The 20,973-nt window shown below is 37.6% G+C and overlaps 1 long non-coding RNA gene across 1 annotated transcript; it reads left to right on the top strand.

The window, feature by feature from the left end:
• Positions 1 to 133: 133 nt before the first annotated feature.
• LOC126248273 (uncharacterized) lies at positions 134 to 18,863 on the top strand. Its single transcript, XR_007545451.1, has 2 exons — positions 134 to 225; positions 18,274 to 18,863. It is a non-coding gene; the product is annotated as an uncharacterized LOC126248273 (long non-coding RNA).
• The last annotated feature ends 2,110 nt before the right edge of the window (positions 18,864 to 20,973 follow it).

The following is a 20,973-nucleotide window of genomic DNA, read 5'->3' as shown; positions in this document are numbered from 1 at the left end:
ACAGTTTTTCCTGTAAAATAGGAAATCAAATTGTAAGTACTAATTATACAACTAAGGCCAGTGAAATCAGTGCTTTAAAAGCATAAAAGAAATTTCAAAATGCGACTTTCGTTCACAACTGTTGGTATTTTTCGTAGTTCGATGCACTGGAAACAAATTTATAATAGAACTGTCATGCGATTTGTGTGTTGACAGTTGACATCAGTTGAGATAACAGAATGTGTTGTGAGTATAACGGAACAGACTTGTGTTTATTTTCGGCTTATGTTGTCATGTATTCATAGATTTTGTAGGTTATTGAGTGAGTACACGACATTAACCGGCATAACGTTCGTTCTTGCTTTGATGCTTGATTATCAGGAAACTGATTCCGGTTGTGTATCGTAATGAACTTTCATTTGCTTTTTGATTCCTGGTGATTTCTTACAGTGCCTTTTCAGGTTGTTTACGGGATATCTGATTTCTGTTTATAGTTTAGCCATGATCATTTTATGACACGATACCAATTGCAAATGAATTTGCGACTCGAAAATATGTTCTCTGCTCCACATTCGCAACAGTTTCTCGCTAGTGACCCATTAGTAACACGTAACAACTTAGATGTTTTCTTTTTGTAAAATTATTCCCCCCACAAAGGTTTTTACAGTATGTATTTGCATTCAGATTTTGTACCCAGATGTCATAATTGAGTTAGATGTGGTGTTTGCCATTATGTTAACCATATTTGAGACGGACTGTAGATTATTGACACATTGGTGAAAGTTACTTAGTGGAGGCCCTTGTAGTTATCGTAGTTTATATACGATATATGCATATAATAAGAAAATACTCGTCATAGATTTGTCGACTAACTAACATAGGTTTTCAGCAGTTAGCTTGCAGTTTTAATGTCTGTAACACAGGCATTAGGCTATTCTGCAAATCAGTATCTTACCACATTTATTTTGCCTTCACATTCGTTGGCTTCGCCAACTCACATTCCAACGTTACCTAGGCCTCAGGCTACACAAGATATTAGTCTGTCATCACACCCAAGATTCCAGGTAGAGCAACTATCGTATTCTAACCCACACATCTTTAAACACGATTCATAGAAATTTTCTTGTCTCCATTCACAGAATGGGTATAGCACCCATGCTTTAAGAGATTAGAACATTTCCTGTTTCATGAAATCCAAATAGGATCTAATAAACCGTATACATGTGAGTGTAGACTTCCATGGCCACTGTTATCTTCAGTGTAGCTTTTCCAGAAATGTGACTGCGTTGTCATGTTGTTTCATTGATTATTGTTTCAGCCCCTGTTGCAAATAGCCTTCATCAGGGTGTAAAAATAGTCCACTTGCAATAATTGACAAAAAAATTGTCTATAAGACAGCATGATGACAGTCACATTCCCAGAAACGTTTTATTGAAAGAAAATATGGGTACATCATACAGTGTTATACACTCACTGACTAATATAGAAGTAATGTCTGTCTCTTGACAGCATTTACCATTTACATTGATGCTAAACTATAATAAATTTAAAATGAGATGATGATTTTTTGTTGTCCATTTATTTTATTGGCTCATAAAAGCCCTTATGTATTGCATAATGTGCGACATTTAGTTTTAATTTAAATAGTGTAAGGTGTCGTAAAACTCCACCCAAAGGTAAAATGATACACTCAGTCTCTTCATAATAAAACCATACCTATCACAAGTGTTCCTACTGTTATTTATGTTGCCATTGTTTGGGTATAGTTATTCATAATTTGTTTTTTCTATTATAAACTTCATGTTTAAGGTAAAAAATAATTTTGACAAACTGCACTTTCAGATTGAAAATAAATGTGCACATAGTTCTAGAATACTTGCCACATTTATAGAAATACTAACTTTGTATATACCAAATTTATGTTAAATTCACAAAAAATTGTACTGTGTCTGTTAGATTATTCATTATTGTCACATTAATTAAAAGAAGATGTTTATTAAGCAGTCAATGTAATCCTTAAATATGATTTGCTCATTTCCAAAATCTGATGCAGCTGTGTCTTAAAGGAGATACACTAATTTCTTTTTTGATTTTGCGGTTCTATTCACAGAAATATGTTTCTTTCTGCTGTTGGCAATGATGCAGCAGTTGTGCCATGTGTGCTTTTTACATTAGTGGACCAGGAATAGAGACTGTACAAGGTTTTTAAGTTGTTAGTTGTGTGTTTGAGGGGTTACGCTTATGGAGCTCCTGGAATGGGACACATGATTTACCTGATACTTTTTTTTTTTCAAATGGAGCACATGGTTTCTTGGTACCATACATATTTTCAAACTTCTTTAGTCATTAGAATGAAATTTTCACTCTGCAGCAGACTATGCGCTGATATGAAACTTCCTGGCATATTAAAACTGTGTGCCAGACTGAGACTCGAACTTGGGACCTTTACCTTCCATGGGCAAGTGCTCTACCAACGGAGCTACCCAAGCATGGCTCATGACCCACCCTCACAGCTTCAATTCTATCAGTACCTCGTCTCCTACCTTCCAAACATCACAGAAGCTCTCCTGCGAACTGAAGTCATTTATCTGATACTTTAATAGGGAGGCCTTTATTTTTGCTGTTGGATGGTCACTCCAGTCATTTGGATCCCACAGTAAGTGAAAAAGCAAAGAATGAGAAAGTTTCAATCATGAAACTGTCATGGCACACAAATGCCTAGCTGCAACTTTTAGACAAGTATTGCTTCAAGCCATTCAAGGACACTTGAAATAGTGATTTGATATAGTATCAAATAAGCAATTACAGAACACTATCTAAATCAAAATTTGTGGATCTTGCCTGCAAAGTACAGATGCTTTGAGCCTGAAAACATAATTTCAGGCTTCAAGAACACAGGGAACTGTCCGTACAGTAGGTCACAGTATCCTATTTATTGACTGAATCCTGAAAAAGTTCTGAGATATAAATCCTGGCAGATTAAAACTGTGTGCCGGACCGAGACTCGAACTCGGGACCTTTGCCTTTCGCGGGCAAATGCTCTACCATCTCAGCTACCCAAGCACAACTCACGTCCCGTCTTCACAGCTTTACTTCTGCCAGTACCTTGTCTCCTACCTTCCAAATTTTACAGAAGCTCTCCTAGTCCGCAGGAGAGCTTCTGTAAAGTTTGGAAGGTAGGAGACAAGGTACTGGCAGAAGTAAAGCTGTGAGGACGGGACGTGAGTTGTGCTTTGGTAGCTCAGATGGTAGAGCACTTGCCCGCGAAAGGCAAAGGTCCCGAGTTCGAGTCTCGGTCCGGCACACAGTTTTAATCTGCCAGGAAGTTTCATCAGCACACACTCCGCTGCAGAGTGAAAATCTCATTCTGAGACATAATTTACAAAACAAAATTGGATGTACCCATAAATATCATTGAGCCAGATCCCAACATTTCTGACGATGCCATGTTGCCTTGCTCAGATGGGGGTGAAGTTGAGGCAGATGGGTCTGGAAGTAGTAGTGTGACCTATGCAGCAGTGAATCCTTAGGAGGTTTTGAGAAGTTACTCCTCAAAAGATTTAAAAAACCCTGACAAATTTGTGACCAAGCATAGGCAGACAGACCCACTGTCACAGATGATACCCTCAGAATAATGGAATAAACTCTGCTGAACAAGAAAGGAGTAGGCCAAAAGCAGAAGAACCAGAAAACTATGCCTGTGACGAAAACTGTGGCCAGTACACAAAAGAGAAAGGAAACTGATTCTGATTCCTACATCTCTGAAGAGTGAGGACAGTCTGGATGATGATTATCCCATTGAAGAATCTTCACCAGATTCTATTTTAATGACTGACTCAGCACATGGAGGTGGAGGAGATTTTATTTTAGCTAAATTTCAAGGAGGAGAGAGGAATACATACAGGTATGTCTGAATGATACAAAAATACTGGAAAAATGTCCTAAAACTTGTGTTTAGAGTCTGTGAACAAGGACAAAATAGTATTACAATTAAATGAAAGCACCGTCAGGAGAAAACATTTACAAAGGTTCATTAAATCTTATTGTAAATCAAAACCCAGCTCAACGCCAAGAAAAGAGCAGCCCCAAATTCCTCTAAATTTTCCAATCTACTCAATGAAGAGGAAGTAAGAGATGCCGTCAGAAACATGAAAGTTGGGAAGGTAGCTGGATTCAATGGGAAGTACCCTGAATTTCTTGCACACTGTGGACCAGCAACTATCAAATGTCTTTCTAACTTCTTCTCAGGCATTCTCTCCGCTGGAAATCTCCCACCATTATTCAAGAAAACCAAGCTAATAGCATTCCTTAAACCGAACAAAGACCCAATAAAAGTAGAAAGTTACCGCCCAAAGCCCTGTTAAGTGTTACTTACAAACTACTTGAACGACCCATCTACAACAAAATCTATGAAACAATTAATAAACAAATAACCATAGAACAATCTGGATTCAGGCCTGTTAGAAGCTGTAATGACCAAGTGTTTGCATTAACAACCCATATTGAAAATGAATATGAGAAGAGATGCATAAACATAGCTGATTTCTTGGATCTATCCGCTGCCTATGACACCGTATGGCGAGAAGGCCTTCTCTTAAAATTTGTGAGCATCATTCAGTGTCATAAACTCACAAACCTACTTAGCAACAGACTTTTCAAGATTTACTCTGATAACAACAGAAGCAAAGTCTTCAAATTAAGTGACAGACTATCTCAAGGATCTGTATTGGCCCCTCTCCTTTTCAACTTGTACATTTATGACCTGCCAGCCACAACCTAGGAAATTCATATATGCTGATGACATCTGTTTGGTAACACAGAGCTCCAGTTTCACCACTGCTGAAAGCACATTAACTGCCGACATGGAAATCCTGGACACATACTTCAGGAAATGGTGCCTCCGCCTAAACCCTCAGAAAACTGTTACTTCAGCATTCCACCTACGGAACAGGCACTCTGACTATAAACCAGAAGCTAAACTCAGAGGACAAACCTTACAGTACTGCAGCACTCCAAAGTACCTCTGAATAAAACTCGATAGGTCCCTGACTTTTTTGAAAAATATGTAAAAATCTGCCAACCGGTTGCATAGATTTTCTCTATACCTTGACCAGGTTTTGTCACCTCTAAGGGTGACTTCATCAGAAGGTGAGGTAATTACATGAAGAACATATCGTCAAAGATGTATGATATGTAATTACCTCACCTTCTGATGAAGTCACCCATAGAGGTGACGAAACCTGGTCAAGGTATATAGAAAATCTATGCAACCGGTTGGCAGATTTTTACATATTTTTCAAATTTGTGTATACGGTTGCTGCAAACGTCAGCCATGTTCAAAGTTGCCCCTGACTTTCCGACACCATCTCTCCAACGTGGCCGCATAAGTGAAGACTTGTAATAATATCATTCAGAAGCTTGCTGGTACGTCCTGGGGTTGCAGTGGTCAAACCCTAAGATCAACTGCTTTGGCACTATCATACTCTGTCGCTGAATACTGTTGCCCAACTTGGATGAACAGTGCTCACTGTAGCAAGATAGATGTGCAACTCAACCAGACAATGCGATTTATCACAGGCTGCATACGTAGCATTCAAACTGCATGGCTATCAGTTTTAAGTAACATCCAACCTTCAGCTCTTCGAAGATCAGATGCTCTCCTGAAGATCTGGAGAAACATTCAGAAGAACCCCCAGCTACCCGTACACAGTGATATAGTAATAGCAGAACATCAGCATCTGAAGTCAAGAAAATCACCTTGGCAAACTGCACAACATCTTGAAGCCTCCAACTTTAACATCAACGAAGTATGGAGAAGCCAATGGGAAGAATTGTCATTGTTCAACGGTCATCTGGTTGAAAAGGCTTCCATGCGAGTTCCAGGTTTCACACTCCCCAGACGCCAGTGGAGAACCATCAACCACATCCGAACAGGACAAGGGAACTGCGGATATCTAAAGCACAAATGGGGCTGGGCAGCATCTCCAGATTGTGATTGTGGAGCTGCTCTGCAAACAATAAATCACATCGTTGGTGAATGCCAGAAATGAGCCTTCGGGGGATCAATAAATGACATCCACCATCCATCACCTGAAGGGCTCAACTGGATCAACAGATTGGACTCGGAAATCTAAGAACTTGTGTAATTTGTACATAATTTAGTATAATACTTTGGACATTTCATTCTGTACCTGTATTTTGCTTGTCATTTCTTACACTGTATACTCTTAAAATTATGTATTTGATCCAAGCTCTGTGTCATCATATGATAAATAAAATAAATTGTAAATGGTTCTTACCTATTTTTGGTTGACTTTACACAGGAAAAAAGCAAAGATTTATTTTTAGTTCCCTCTTACATACATTTCATGCTGTAAATATCCCATAAAAATCCTAGATATACAAATGTATCATTTTTTGGATCTATCTCATTTTTATGACCTAAACATTCTATCTTCAATGTATATGAGAGTATCACGTGTGTAATATTTTGGACCAACTTTATCATATTTAAGATTTTTTTGTCCTGAAATGATAGTGTTTTTACTTCTCTGGCCTATATTTTTAACTTAAATTTTTTAAATACCGTCTCATTTGGAAGCAGCTTATACTCCCCAACATATAATACTTTTTCCTAACAAGTACTCTTTCTTTAAAAGATGCAAACAAATTTTGTGTTACATTTAGGCAACCTTATCCTACTCACTCATGCTGTGCATACTTCTCTCTGAAAGTACACTATTAAGTTATTTTTGAAGATTTTAATTTCATTTCTTTTCATAATTGCATTAGGTAGTCTACTTAAAAAAACCTTTTGTCTGTTTGAGATTTATTGTCTTTTGTCAAAAGTTCCCTTTCCTCTTGTTGTGGTCATGTATGTCTTTGTTACCAAAGTGGTTATCACTTGCTCTTAGTGCCATAATTTTCTTTTTCTTCTTCCTCCTCCTCCTCCTCCTCCTCCTCAGTATTTGTCCTGCACTGTAGCAAGGTCTGCTCTTTTGGCTCTTTGTCTCCACTTGACACGATTTTGTGCTTGGTTAGGGTGGAGGGCAACCACCTTGACGTCTACAGGGAGGGTATCTAGCAAACATTGTGTCGGTCTCCAAATAAGTTGTCTACCATAACTTTCAACGAAAAGCAGTGTTTTGCCATTGTATTTCCTCTCCTATTCTCACCTCATCCTATCCTATTTTATTAATGTTTTATATGTATATTTTATTTCTGTATGTTTCTGACGTGCCCAATACTGTTTTACTAAATGGTCTATGGTCAAATAAATAAATAAAATAAATATCGTGGTGTGCTCATAGTACATGTCTAAACTACCATAGACAGCTGTCCCTCATCTCCTTAACAATAGGTGCCACTCTTTACTGCCTGTGTATTTCCACATTTGTTACATTATTATGAAATGTTAGGCCAGATGTACACCGAAGCATTTTAGTTCCCATTACAGTGAATCAAAGCTCTGCATCTTTTGTTGGGGCCCAACATTCTGCCCTGTATTAGGTAACTGGTGGACTGTGCAGTGATATAGTTTCAGCCTGATTCTGTCTGAGATCTTCTTACCACAAAGCACATCAGTCATTGTCTGCCATTTAAGCCATGCATTGCTAACACAGTTTGTGATTTCAAGAACAAGTGAACTGTCTGCAGCAATTTTTGAGCCAAAGTTCTTAAAGCTATTTGTCTGTGGCAGATATATACCGTAAATCTTAATTGTATCCATATTATTTGCGTCTGTTGACAGGTCTTCAGTTTTATTTATATGGAGCCATAGTCTGGACTTTTAAAGAGAGTTCTTCCATGCTTGGACTTGTTGAAAGCTATTCTCATCTTCAGTTACCAGCTGCTCGACATTGGCACATAGCAGTGACCAAGATCCCTATTTCTGAAGATTGCTGGTGACCATGTCCACTATAATGATGAAACAAAGGGAAGAAAGAGCAAATCCCTGATGACACCTGCAGAAAAAAGAAAGTCATCCCATTCCCAAAATTATTTCCTTAATTGCCTCTTTGTTTTATTTTATTTTAATTTTTACAATATAATTTTCACTCTGGTTTGAAATAGTCCAGACATTGTTTTAGGTGGATTTGTAAGCAGATTGCTTTGTAGCAGACACTTGTGTGCATTTTCAATATTCCAGGCTGCTTCATTCTCTAGCTGCTGCTCTTCTTGAGCTGCACAAATAATTGTGGAAATCTATTACGTAGAGCAGGGACAGCCATGGCGAGCCAAATTTCATGCATGCAGGTTGTGCAGACCAAGGCACGGTATGTCTCGGCTTCACTCAGCCCTCTCAAAAGTACGTGGGACAGCATGACATTTCATCAAGTATTATGTCAACTGAAGGTGGAGGATGAAGAAAGGAAAGAAACTATTGACATCATCTTCATCAGGACTATATGGGGAATCAGCAACAATGAGTGAAAATGTGTGCCAGGCCGGGATTTGAACCTGGGATCTCGTGCTTACTAGGCAATCGCATTAACCACTGCACCATCTAAGCACAGTGTTTATCGCAATTGTGAAGACTCTCTCGGCACGCCTCCCAGCTGACCCACATTCCCACCTATCCACAGTCCCTGTCCCTGTCCACGTACCCCACGCTCGCTACTTTGAGATTCCCACAGGAGGTTGAACATAATTGTGCATCCGCACTGGAGGGGGTGGACTCATTGCCCTTTGAGACAAATCAGTTATATGAATGTGTGGAGTCTGTTCTGTGGGACATGCCTAAAAGAACAACACCACGCATTCATATAATTGACTCGTCTCAATGGGCAATGAATCGACAACCTTCAGTGTGAATGCACAGTTACACTTGGTGCCCTGCAGGAATCTCAAAGTAGCGAGTATGGGGACATGGACATGGCCTGCAAATAGGTGGCACTATGTGAGAATGTTGGTCAGGTGGGAGGCATGCTGAGATAGTCTGCACAATTGCAATAAACACAAGGCCCAGATGACGCAATGGCTAACGCAACTGCCTAGTAAACAGAAGTTCCCGGTTTGGATCCCACACACATTTTTACCCATCCCCACTGATTCCCCATAAAGTCCCTACGCTGGTGACATCAATAGTTCCTTCCGTTTCCTTTCTCCCCGTTTCCACTGTAAATTTACTTAATATGTATCACAGCTGTGTATTCCGCGTGTTGTCTGTTCTTTTGGATATGTCCAAATGAACACACACCATGCATTCATATATTTCATTAGGTCGTGTGGCTGACTGCATAAAAAGAAGCAGTCTGTCATCACAAGCCTTTAAAAATGAATGGGAATGATAGAAGAGAGGGATGGGGAATTTTTGGTGTATATTATTCTGTTATATAAGTGATGGGAACTGAAAATTTGCTATGAAACATTGTAGTACCATGCAGAAGGAATTCAAAGATTTATTTGATAATGGAAGAACAAAAACTTAGAAGGATCAACAGATGTGATTCATAAGTACTTTGCACTAAATTTGCAGGCATGCAATACATGAAGAAATTGATGGTATGAACAGTAAAATTTCTGAAGTTGCACACATTTTTCCACTGTCAGTTGCAACAGTTTCAAGTCTAACTGAACGAAGAGTCTGGAGCCTTTATATATTACTGCAAGTTAAGTCAAGGCACATGTCTGGAATGATTTTTCACTTTAAATATTGCTGTTGTTGAAATATATGAAGGAAAAAAGGAGTACGAGAACAAAAATTAGAACAACCGGAATGGATTGCAGTCCTCACATTTTAAGTGGACTTGATTGCACACAGTAAGACTTTGCAATGTGAGAAATGGTTTATTTCTGATTTGATGGGAATGCATCTAAAAAGAAAATAGTGTTTAGAAGGGATGACAAAACGACTTAGACAAAATTTCCGGTTAGTGTGATGAATGTGAAAAACTAAATTAATGCGGATGAGTAGGAAAATCAAACGTATAATGTTCGGGTACAGTATTACTAGTGTCCTGCTTGACGCAGTCGAGTCGTTTAAATATCTGGGCGTAATGTTGCAAAGCATCATGAGATGGAATGAGCTTGTGAGAACTGTGGTAGGGAAGGCGAATGGTTGACTTCGGTTTATTAGGCGAATTTTAGGAAGGAGTGGTTCACCTGTAAAGGAGACAGCGTATAGGATGCTGGTGCAATCTATTCTTGAGTACTGCTGGAGTGTTAGGGATCTGTACCAGGTCAGATTGAAGGAAGACATTGAAGCAATTCAGAAGCAGGCTGTTGGATTTGTTACTGGTAGATTCGAACAACACACAAGTTTTACAGAGATGCTTCAGGAACTCAAATGGGAATCCCTAGAGGGAAGGCGACCTTATTTTTGAGAAACGCTATTGACAAAATTTAGAGAACCAGCATTTGAAGCTGACTGTGAAACTATTCTACTGCTGCCGACATACATTGCACATAAGGACCACAAAGATAAGGTACAAGAAATTAGGGATCACATGAAGCCATACAGTCAGACATTTTTTCCTCACTCTATTTGCAAGTAGAACAGGAAGGGAAATGAATAGTAATGGTACAGGGCACCCTCCGCCATGCACCGTACGGTGGCTTGCGGAGTGTCGATGTAGATACATTTTGACAAACAGTTGAATTCCTTAAGCTTACTGTCATTAAAGAAAATGTAAGCTTTAAAGAATTCATTGTGGCCGTGAAAGAATTACAAGTATAGATCCCCAAAAGTTCTTACGACACTGCCAATCTTACATCTGTTTTTGAGGCCATTTTCCATTTCAGTTGAGAGTGGCCTGTACATGTGCAGATGTAACTGACTGATCTGCATTGTAATTCTCATTTTAAAGACAAATCATTATACATTAAAACTGTTCATGACACATGCATTGTTTTGCATACTGAAACTAAAAATGTTACAATTACATGGAAACCTGAATGCAAAAATCTGCGAAATTGTCTGTGTATGTCCGTATGCCGGCAGTTCGTATGAGATAATTATGTTATGTATTCAGCATGCCAAAATAATTAAATAATACTGAAAATTTGAAATTTGTTTTGTTTTTGATCTTTGTTGTTGAGAAATGTGAAACATAAAATCAAGTTGTATTCATTGTCATTTAAATGCGGTGGGTTCTCAACTTTCGTGTTCCCTCCCCCCTCCTCGCAGTAAGACAGCTTGGCACATTGGTGGGGGGGGAAATGTGCGAGCCAGGGCATGGCACATTGGCTGAATTCCTGGCCACATGTGATGTAAAGAATAAATAGTATTGGCCTAATTACAGAACTCTGTGGCAAACTATTCTTAACAGTTTGTAGTTCCTATGTATTTGATTATAATTTCCTCCCCTAGTAAGTCTGATTTCTGTGTACTATTTCCAATTCATAGTGTATGATTTTATTATGTCATAGCATTTCCTTGAAATCCTATACTGATACAGTTTTTCCATAGCTTGGAATGACTCTCATAGTCAAATTCAGATCCATGAAGTTCCCACAAGTCTTCTTAACCTGTCTAGCATACTGAAAGCATGTTCAGCTATGTATGTTTTTGCTTTTATCATTTATCTCCCTTCTCTAAAACCTTGTTGTGCTGAGTACAGTATTTTAAATTTTGTTATGAAACTGACAGTTCTAGTCTATGTTATGATTTCGTAGATTTTTGTGGAAGTGGTAATCAATCATATAGGCCTGTAGGTATGTCAGGTTTCCTCATATAAGTAAGGACTGTATCTCATGAGGGTATTGTAAATTTCCATTTTGTGGCTAAGTTAAGCTTTTGTGACATTTTTCCATGGAGCTGCCTACAGCTTTCATGATAGAACTGATCTCTTTAAAAAGTTTGGTGTAGTCAACATTCATCATAGTTGTAAACTGTGCGCCAAACAGATTTTCGAATCTGGAGCTACGTTTTTCGTAGATACTGTTACACCAGTTGCTTAACCTGAACATGCTTCGTGGTTCAGTTTTAACTCTTAACCGTTCTCTACTTTTATTGTTGTATTCCAACTTCTACTGATGTTTTGCCAATGGCTGCAGATGAGCATCGGCGTGTATCAGATAAATGGTATATGTCCAGCTTAGATAAGTTTCAGAATGAAATTCCCACTATTTTCAGGCTACTAGCTTTATTGAACATTTCCTTTTATTGAATTTGGAAGAAGAGAAATGAAGCTTTTCATTAAAGTTTTTAGCCAGTTTCAGAGGCATTTCCAAATGGCCCAGACATTACATAACTGCCCATGAAAAGGAGACTGGCAGGATTAACTGAAGCATTTGATAATATTTTGCCAACTCACATCAAATGGTCAGCTTCCAACCTAACCTAGACCTCAAGATTTCCTACAGATCAATCTGTGATCACTATCTACATTCCAAAACTAATGTATTTTTATTTACTTACTTACTTACTTATGTATTTGCTATTTTTTATCTATATACAGGAACAGACTGAATGTTGCACATGAAGCAATGTAATACAGAACATATATAGTGTATATAGAACAAAATATTTTAACATAATTTCAAATGTGTTAGTATAACTAAGTGTTATGATGTTTAAGGGAAAAATCTACATAGAATATGTAAATAAAAAGGAAAAATGATGATGATAATTTTTAAAAGAAATATTTCTACATACTACCATTTGGCCATCTGGTACACAGATATGTTTATCCAGAAGGTACACAATACTGGTCTGTTGCTCTATGCAGCATTGGTGATCACAAATTTTGTAGTTTATTCTGGACTATGCCACCCAAGGCTCATCTCTCAACTGCTTCTGTAAGTTTGTTGTAGGTGGATGTTCTGCCATAGTGCATCTCATTGTCATGATATATGGCCTTTTCTTGGTTGTCTCTCAGCCATGTAGGCTTTAGTTCATAAGCTGATATGTTATCTTTCAGTGCATTCAGCTTATGCTACAGTTCCTCATTCCTTATTATGTTATAAACTGTTGTATTACGAAAGACATTCCTGTCCTAGTCTGTAACATCTTGTCTAGGCGCATCCCCAGACTATGTCCTGAGTGCCGATTGCTCCACATCCACAGTGGTATGTGGTGCAGTGTCATATTTTCAGCAACTAACTGGGATATGTACCATGTTCTGTGTATAGTTTCATTGATCAGAAGGAAGTATGACATTCTGGATCTTTGTTCCATGTTAGAAAGGAATTGGTAAGTTCTCCTCCCTGTTTCTGCCCTATTCCAGATTTCTTGCCATTCTTTATCAATGCATGCCTTACTCTGTGTGGCTCTTGTGCCCATTATCTCCTTTACCTTATCATATTCACCCTTTTTGAGCCAATATTGTGCACCTCTCTTTCTCGATGGAACTCCATTTCCTAAACCACTTCTTCTGCTTTAACTGGATTATTGCCAGCTTCACTTTCTCCTGGGGAAACAGAACCACAACACTATTATTCACATGCTGCTCTTTGTCTCAGGGTCGATAATACAATAGATGATCAACACATCAGTCTGTGTTTTTATATTTATTGCACCTGTCAGGTGTAGCAGTACTATTCACTGTGCTCTCTTGAACTGTCCTCACCTCTCTGGCTCTGAGTGCAAACACGTGACCCAGAGCCCACAGCAGCAATTATGGATGTGTTGTAGTACATCCTTATTGCACTTAGGGGCAGCTGAAAACTTCTTTGCCCAATTTTTCCTTTTTTGTTCAGGGTTTTAATGCCTCTCTGGTAGACGATTTCTATATGTGCGTGGAAGTTTTTATTCTCTTTGATGTTTATACCAAGGTACCTATGAACTTCTTTTCTTTTCATAGGTTGGTCATTTATTCTGACTGTGGGGTTTCTCAATTTTGATCATGTTTCTTTTAGTAATATATAAGGGCTCACCAAAATGTTTCCATTCAGAGGCTGTACACTCAAGAATCAGTATGTCAATCAGGCAAAATAGCTACGAGCAATTAGGCAATCATCTCACTGACACACCAGGTTGAAGATACCTGTTTGGTAAAACACCGTGCTCAGCTGTGTGAAGAAGGCCATAACTGCCTGCTGCACATCTTCATTTGACGACAATCATTGACCCTTAGACATTTTTAAGGGACCAAAGGTGTGATAATTGCATGGGATGCCTGTAATGCCTGTAATGCATGAGGCTGGCCTCCCAGATTAACCAGCATCTTGTGTCTTGTTTCTTTTGTCGAATCACCACCAGTATAGAACTTGGCACTTCATTCCATAATGATGGTTTTTGACAGACAAGCTGCCCCATACACGTTCTTCGGTCTCTGATGGCTGCCTACCGGTGTCTGACCTTGGTAGCCAAAAAAAGAATAATAGCACGCTTTTCCGTTTTGGACACATTTAGTAATAACATCACCATAGTTCTCGTTTCCGCATTTACTGTGCATGTATTGGAAAGATACGAATGCCTACCTAGTCCCTTGTCTATATGTCGGCCCACATCGGAATTGTGCTGTGTTGCATGTACACTGCAACAACACTCAAACAGTTGCTTTTTGATTGCCTCTATATAAAGTTTTTTGTGTGCTTCTGCTAGTTCCGCCCCCCCTCCACCCTTCTTCTTCTTCTTCTTCTTCTTCTTCTTCTTCTTCTTCTTCTACGCACCAGTTATTTCGTTTTTCAACAACTACCCTGCTATTTTTTTCTAAATTAGCCATTGACTTGGCCGATATTGTAACTAGCATATTCTCTCTCTAGGTGATGCAGCCTGTAGTGTTTGTTATTACTCTGAAGCTGGTTCAGTAATGGCTCTATGCCAACATGCCAGAACTGTTTACCACAAACCAAGCAATGTGGGCAGCCTTTGGTGATGTTTTTTTTTTTACAATTTCCTTTCCAGGACATTGTAACAGCGCCTGTCTGTTTTTGTAATAATCTCATAGTCTGTTATAGAGGCAGTCTACCTGTTTTAGTCTTGTCTTTTGAACAGGGCAGCCTACCATAAATTTTGAAACTTCCCAGCTATATCTATCATTATGCCTAAAACACACTTGTCGTCTAAGATGTTCACAATATTGATTGCATGATTTATCACATCCTCGATGGGACTCCATTTCCTAAACCACTTTCTTCTGCTTTAACTGGATTATTGCCAGCTTCACTTTCTCCTGGGGAAACAGAACCACAACACTGTTATTCACATGATGCTCTTTGTCTCAGGGTCGATAATACAATAGATGATCAAACCTTGTTTGTTACATTTTTGTATGGAAAACACCAAACATCTGTTACCATTTGGTTCTTAATATACACCTCCCATTTTTCTACTCTTGTGTGGTGTAGTAGTTCTTTATATTTTTGTTTGCCTGTTCAGTAGAAACTCGGCATTCTTTGTCGTTCTGTTTCCCATAAGGATCTCTGGTAGTATTTTTCGTCTGTCGTGCTTTGCATCTTATGGACTGTAGGTCAGGACTCCAGGGAATTTTAAACCCTTTTGACTTCCTAACAAGTATTGGGATTGCCTTGTATTGCACCATCTGCAACACTCGGACCTATTTGTCCCCTTTGGTGTCAACATCAAATCCACTTCCTTGCAGTGATTCCATCTTGAATTCTGCCTTTAAAAGTTTGCAGATCACTTTGTGTAGGTTGTATAGTCACTCAGGCTGGATGTTAATGTCTAAGTTGTCATCTGTGTCTGTAATTGTGAAGTAAATGAGATTATAGTACTTGTAAGTCCATTACAGATCTACCAGTTTGTAGTGTGGTCCCTGACTTTTGAGTTTGGGAGTTGTTGCCACACCTGTGCGATCTTGGAAAGTAGGTGGGTTGAGAAGCCTATTCATGACATGAAATCCTAGTTCTTGTATAGCGTTCTGAAGGCAGAGTCCTCTGTCACCCGTTACTCAGCTATGCTATAATGTTGACTTCGCACTTGCATCCATTACAACAATGTGTCTGTCATGTGATACAGTATTGCTGCTGTTTTTAAGTTTTATATGTGTAGTTGTATCTCCTGATTGCATTGAAAATATTCATTAGTTATGTAAAATTTTCGTAAGGTAGTCATTATTTCTATTGTCACCACATGTTTGTCACAGAGTTGATATCTCTTCGTCACTCTTATGTCTTCATCTGACACCACAGTGGCAACCATTGGGTGATAACCTGATGTTATAATCTGTGCTGTAACTGGTATGTGGGGTAATGTCCTGTTTTTGGAATATGGCTCCTGTATACGTAACATGTATACACTTTCCTGAGTTCTTGTATCACCATGGCACTGTGCATCACATTTATCTAGCCAATTTTAATCATTTGTGTGTCCCAATGCTATTGTGATGCAAGTTGATTATTTGTGAATACTGCAGTATCCTGGTGAGTACATAGCTGTGGGACTATTCTATTCTGTAAACATATACAGTTTGGCTATGTGTCATCTCTAGTTGCCTGTACAGATGCTCAATATTAGTTGGCTTCTTTCGCCTCTTAAAGACAATGTCTAGTAGAATCTCATTCTTCTCCATATTTGTAGGCAAATTGTCATTCCCACTGAGAAAAGTGAGTACCTGACGGTGAATGCAATTAGATTAAAGGAGTTTTCAAAATATTATGCAAGTATTGCTGCACTGCCAAATCAGGGGACAAAACCAGGACTGTCATCTTGGTGAAATTCCACTTGTCACCATGACTACATTGTGATAATCAAGGCAAGGTACAGATTTATGGTGTAAATTGGAACATTGAGACCTACATAAATTTATGGATCGTAAGAAAGAACTTGAGGTGTAGTGATTAATGCAGTAGGCTGTAGGATTCTGTAAACAGAAGTTCACAAATTTGAACCCAGGTAATGCAGAATGTAACATGGTACAACAAGGTTTAAGTAAGCATGTGAAGAAAATTTAAAATTTGCAGAGCCCAATTGGGCAGTTAGCATGATGAGTCAGATGAAGATGGGTTGTACTAAATCTTGCGGGAGAAATTAGTGAGAGATTATTTGGCACACTGGACAAGCAAGATGGTTCACATTTTAAAATGAAAATAGATTTGGTGGAAGAAGAACAGAAAAACTGCTAAAACTAAGGGACAGCTCACAGTAGTTAAGGCAACATTACCAGCTTTAATCACAAAATCATTGGTCTGGCAGGAAATGAGAAAATAACTTTAGCCAGAGTGGAAAATACATCAGGGAATACACCAACAGTATGAACCATAGAATATAGAAACTAGCTGTACTGATTGCAATAAACAAACAGCTGATTCAATTAAGCACAGTATTTAGTGAACTAGAGCCTGAGTATGATCTAGTAATCTCCACACTAGTAAAAGCATAAAAGGGAATGTTAAAAATACACATAATTAATCTAATGCAGGTCATACACTATTTACAATTGATAAGAGATGATTTGAGAGTAAAGAAATAGCTCCCACTGAGGAGAATAGTTCTCAGTTGCTCATGATTATTGAGATATATGTGTTCTTGTTAGGACATATATTGAGTTATCTCCTGAGTGTTCCACTGGTGGAAAAACCATGTAAACAGACTTATGTGCTGATGATGACAACCAACCATGAAACCTGTGAAACCAGAATATGAGAAACTCCAACAGACTGTGTACAAAAATTTGTCACATTAGGTGAGACTATTGGGACATCTGAAGGAAAGGAAGAAAGATTGGGTTTAATGTCCCATCGACATTGAAGTCATTAAAGACGAAGCACAAGCTCATATTATGTCAAGGATGGAGAAGGAAATCTGCCATGCCCTTTCAAATGAACCGTCCTGGCATTTGTCTGGAGCAATTTAGAGAAATCGCAGTAAAGCTAAATCTGGCTGGTCGGACACGGGTGTGAACCATCCTGAATGTGAGCCCAGTGTGCTACCCACTGCAACACCCCGCTCAGTTATTTGTAGTACCTAGCGGTAAAGGTCTTACCATTTTATGCAATGTTATCAAACCAGTAGATACATCAATCCGAGGTAGAGGTTAACTGAGGTTTATAGAAAAAATGTAAGGATAATGAAAAAACTATGTTTTCTTTCTGTTAGAACAAATAATTAGGTTCAGTTTAATGAGTATAGATATTGTTCCTGAATTGAATATGGACATAGATCACAATCTCATAGAGTTGGATAAAACTAATATTACTGAGTTGGCATTGTGTTTCCCACTAGAGCCCACTGTAAGAGAGACAATCTCAGGATAGCGTAGCATAAACTATGGGAATTTGGAGAGGAAATAGCTTTCCAAGAAAGACCAAATTTTCAGACTTCACTTCTCACCCTCTTCTTTTGCCACCTACATTGTAGTCTTATTTATGATTGGAGTCTTGATGTGTAGCTTATGTAAACACAGCAAATGCTGTAGACTCTTTGACTTTTTAATTTATTTTTTTTAGGTTCATACCAGATGACTACTGTGGCAAAATGTGTGTTCAGACCACTACAGTGAACAGTGTAAAAAATGACGGAGACTATATGTATGGATTGTGGAAGACCCTTACGTACAGTCCCATGAGAGTTGGGCATGCCCATCAGAAACAAGTGAACCCATACGCTTTTGTAGAAAGGAGAGTGAAAGTCCAAAACTCAAACTAGATACTAGAAGAGACAGAAGATAATATTTAGCTGAAAGTGAATATGAAATAAATAAATTTATGAATACGTACAATCAGTGCTTGATTTGTGACGGTACAAATGAGTACCTCTGATGGAGAGGGGAATCAGAACCGCAGGTTTTGAGGTGTGGTTATGATAGAACTTTTGCTGCAGTTAATGCAGTGTGAAATAAATGCTGTATTCACATTTTTCAAATGCTCACAAAAGTGTTAAAATAACATTTTAAGAAGTCTATATTTCAGAAGCAACTCCTTTGAAGTCACAGTATGAGAACCTTTTTTTAACAAATCAAGCACTGACTGTAACTAAAGACATTCCCTTTAACAAAAAGCTGTAGAAAGAGAAAATATATCTGTATATATATCTGTAGGATTTTTGTGTGTTTCTTTCCTGAAAAACTTCCAAAAAATAATTTGCATACTCCAATATAAATAACGTTTGGACAGCTGTCTGCGTATCAAGTAGCTAATCTTATAATATTGTGTGTCAATATTATTTATGGTATTAAATACTAGGCTAATAAATTTTAATGTATTATCATCAATGTTCAATTATCACACTTCTTGACCACATTTGTGTCTATCGTTATATAAAATAAGTGGGTCAATCCATATAAAGTGGTCCAGTCATGCTTGCTTGACAATTTTTAAATATTTTAATTTTTTATATGTGATTGCCCTATATTTGAAAAGTTCAAAACAGTTTTTTAAAATAATTTAATTTGCAACTTTACTAGATGGCGGCCATTTTTATTTGTAGGCGCGTGACGATTTTTCAGTCTGGAGACCTTAGCAAAAATTTGAATATCTCTGCACTGGGTTAAGTTACAACACTGCAATTGACATGATTGTTTTTAGAAAAGTGTCCTCTACAACATTGTCTATTACACAAAATACCCTAAATTCAAAAATAACCAGTCAAAATAACCTCCAAAGTTTAGTAACCAAATTTTCAAAAATCCACTTTTTAGGCCCAACATAACAAACAAGGAGTGATTTATGAGAGTCTATTTTATCCTGTAGTTAGATATCATACACTACTAGCCTCATATAGAGCAAGAACACTTACAAATGTTTCCTTAATTTTTTATGAATTTTTGAAATTTGAAAATTTTCATTTTTTGTTAAGTTTGAGGTTAGTTATCTCAGGTGGGACTGAATATAAAAATATGATTTTTGCACAGTTTGTATACCTATATGATAGCAACGTACTGTAAAAATTTCGACGTTGATATTTGACTGTGAATGACGATATGAATTTTTGAAAATGAGGAAATAATTCGCATTACTCTACAACTGATCTTATGGCTGTTGCCTATTTAAATGGTTTATTGTTTCATTGTAATAAAATTTAATTGTGACATATATTTAGTTAACACTATCATCCACATTCATTTACTTTATTTATTTTTAATAATGCAATATTAAACATTAGGAGCTTTTGCCTTTGTTCTATGGTAATAAAAATGCCCATTTACGTTTAGGTTTATTGTCAATAAATAAGCACATTATTGCTGAGTGTGGCATTGTTGTAGGCAGTCTGTTCTGAAACCTCTGTTAGAGTGGATGTACATACTTCGAGAGTGTAGAATGTGTTATGTGCTTTGTTGTGTGTGTAATTTATAATAAATTTTGAGAGACTAACTGGAATGAAATAACATAGATGAACAGTGCTCTGCTGGACAGATTGCAAGTATAAGTGTGTCACAAAACAGTTTACAGTTCAGTTTCAAAAAAGTTGAAAAATGTCAGTGACTTTGATTAAGTTAGACAAACTTTGTTTAAATTTCGAGTAAGTTCTTCTGTAACATCAGTGTGTGAGTATCATGTTCTTCAGTACAACCACATTTTTGGAAGAAAGTGCTGTGATCCACTTAAAGTTCATAAAAAGCCTATTACTAAAGCTTTGAGGGAAATAAAACTTGAACACTTGTTCTTGTTATGTGAGAGTGAAACGTAATGTGATTCCTGCAAATTCCCCGTGCCCAAATTGTTACTCAAAAATATTTGTTGTGAATCCAGAACCAGAATCATGTAACCTTGTTAATGAGATTTATATTCCTAATACGGAAGCTGTTAGCATATATTGGATTTTGCTTGTTCTAAGTTAGATGTATATCCTGCTTCGAAAATAATAAAATTAAGTAGCAGAAAAAAAAGCAGCTATTGAAAATAAGTACAACAAATTTCAGACAAAATTAGAAAAGACTTGGAATCATGCTTTAATAATACAGATACCAACATTATTTCTAAAGAAGAAGAAAACCTACCACCAGCATCATCTGACACTGAATATTTGAGCTTAATAGAGAAATTAAAAATTAAATGTTCGGTGACATCTAAAGAGGAAAAAGTTAAAATTTTAAGTTTGCTTCCTGACTCATGGTCAAGAGAAAAAATAGTTCATGAATTCAATGTTTCTCATCATTTTGCTCAACGAACCCAAAAATTGGTGAAACAGCAAGGCATTCTTCCAGTTTT

This window comes from Schistocerca nitens, chromosome 3, assembly GCF_023898315.1.
Source record: "Schistocerca nitens isolate TAMUIC-IGC-003100 chromosome 3, iqSchNite1.1, whole genome shotgun sequence".
NCBI lineage: Eukaryota > Metazoa > Arthropoda > Insecta > Orthoptera > Acrididae > Schistocerca > Schistocerca nitens.
The sequence above is the reverse complement of the archived record's forward strand: the minus strand, read 5'-3'. Positions and strand labels throughout refer to the sequence as shown.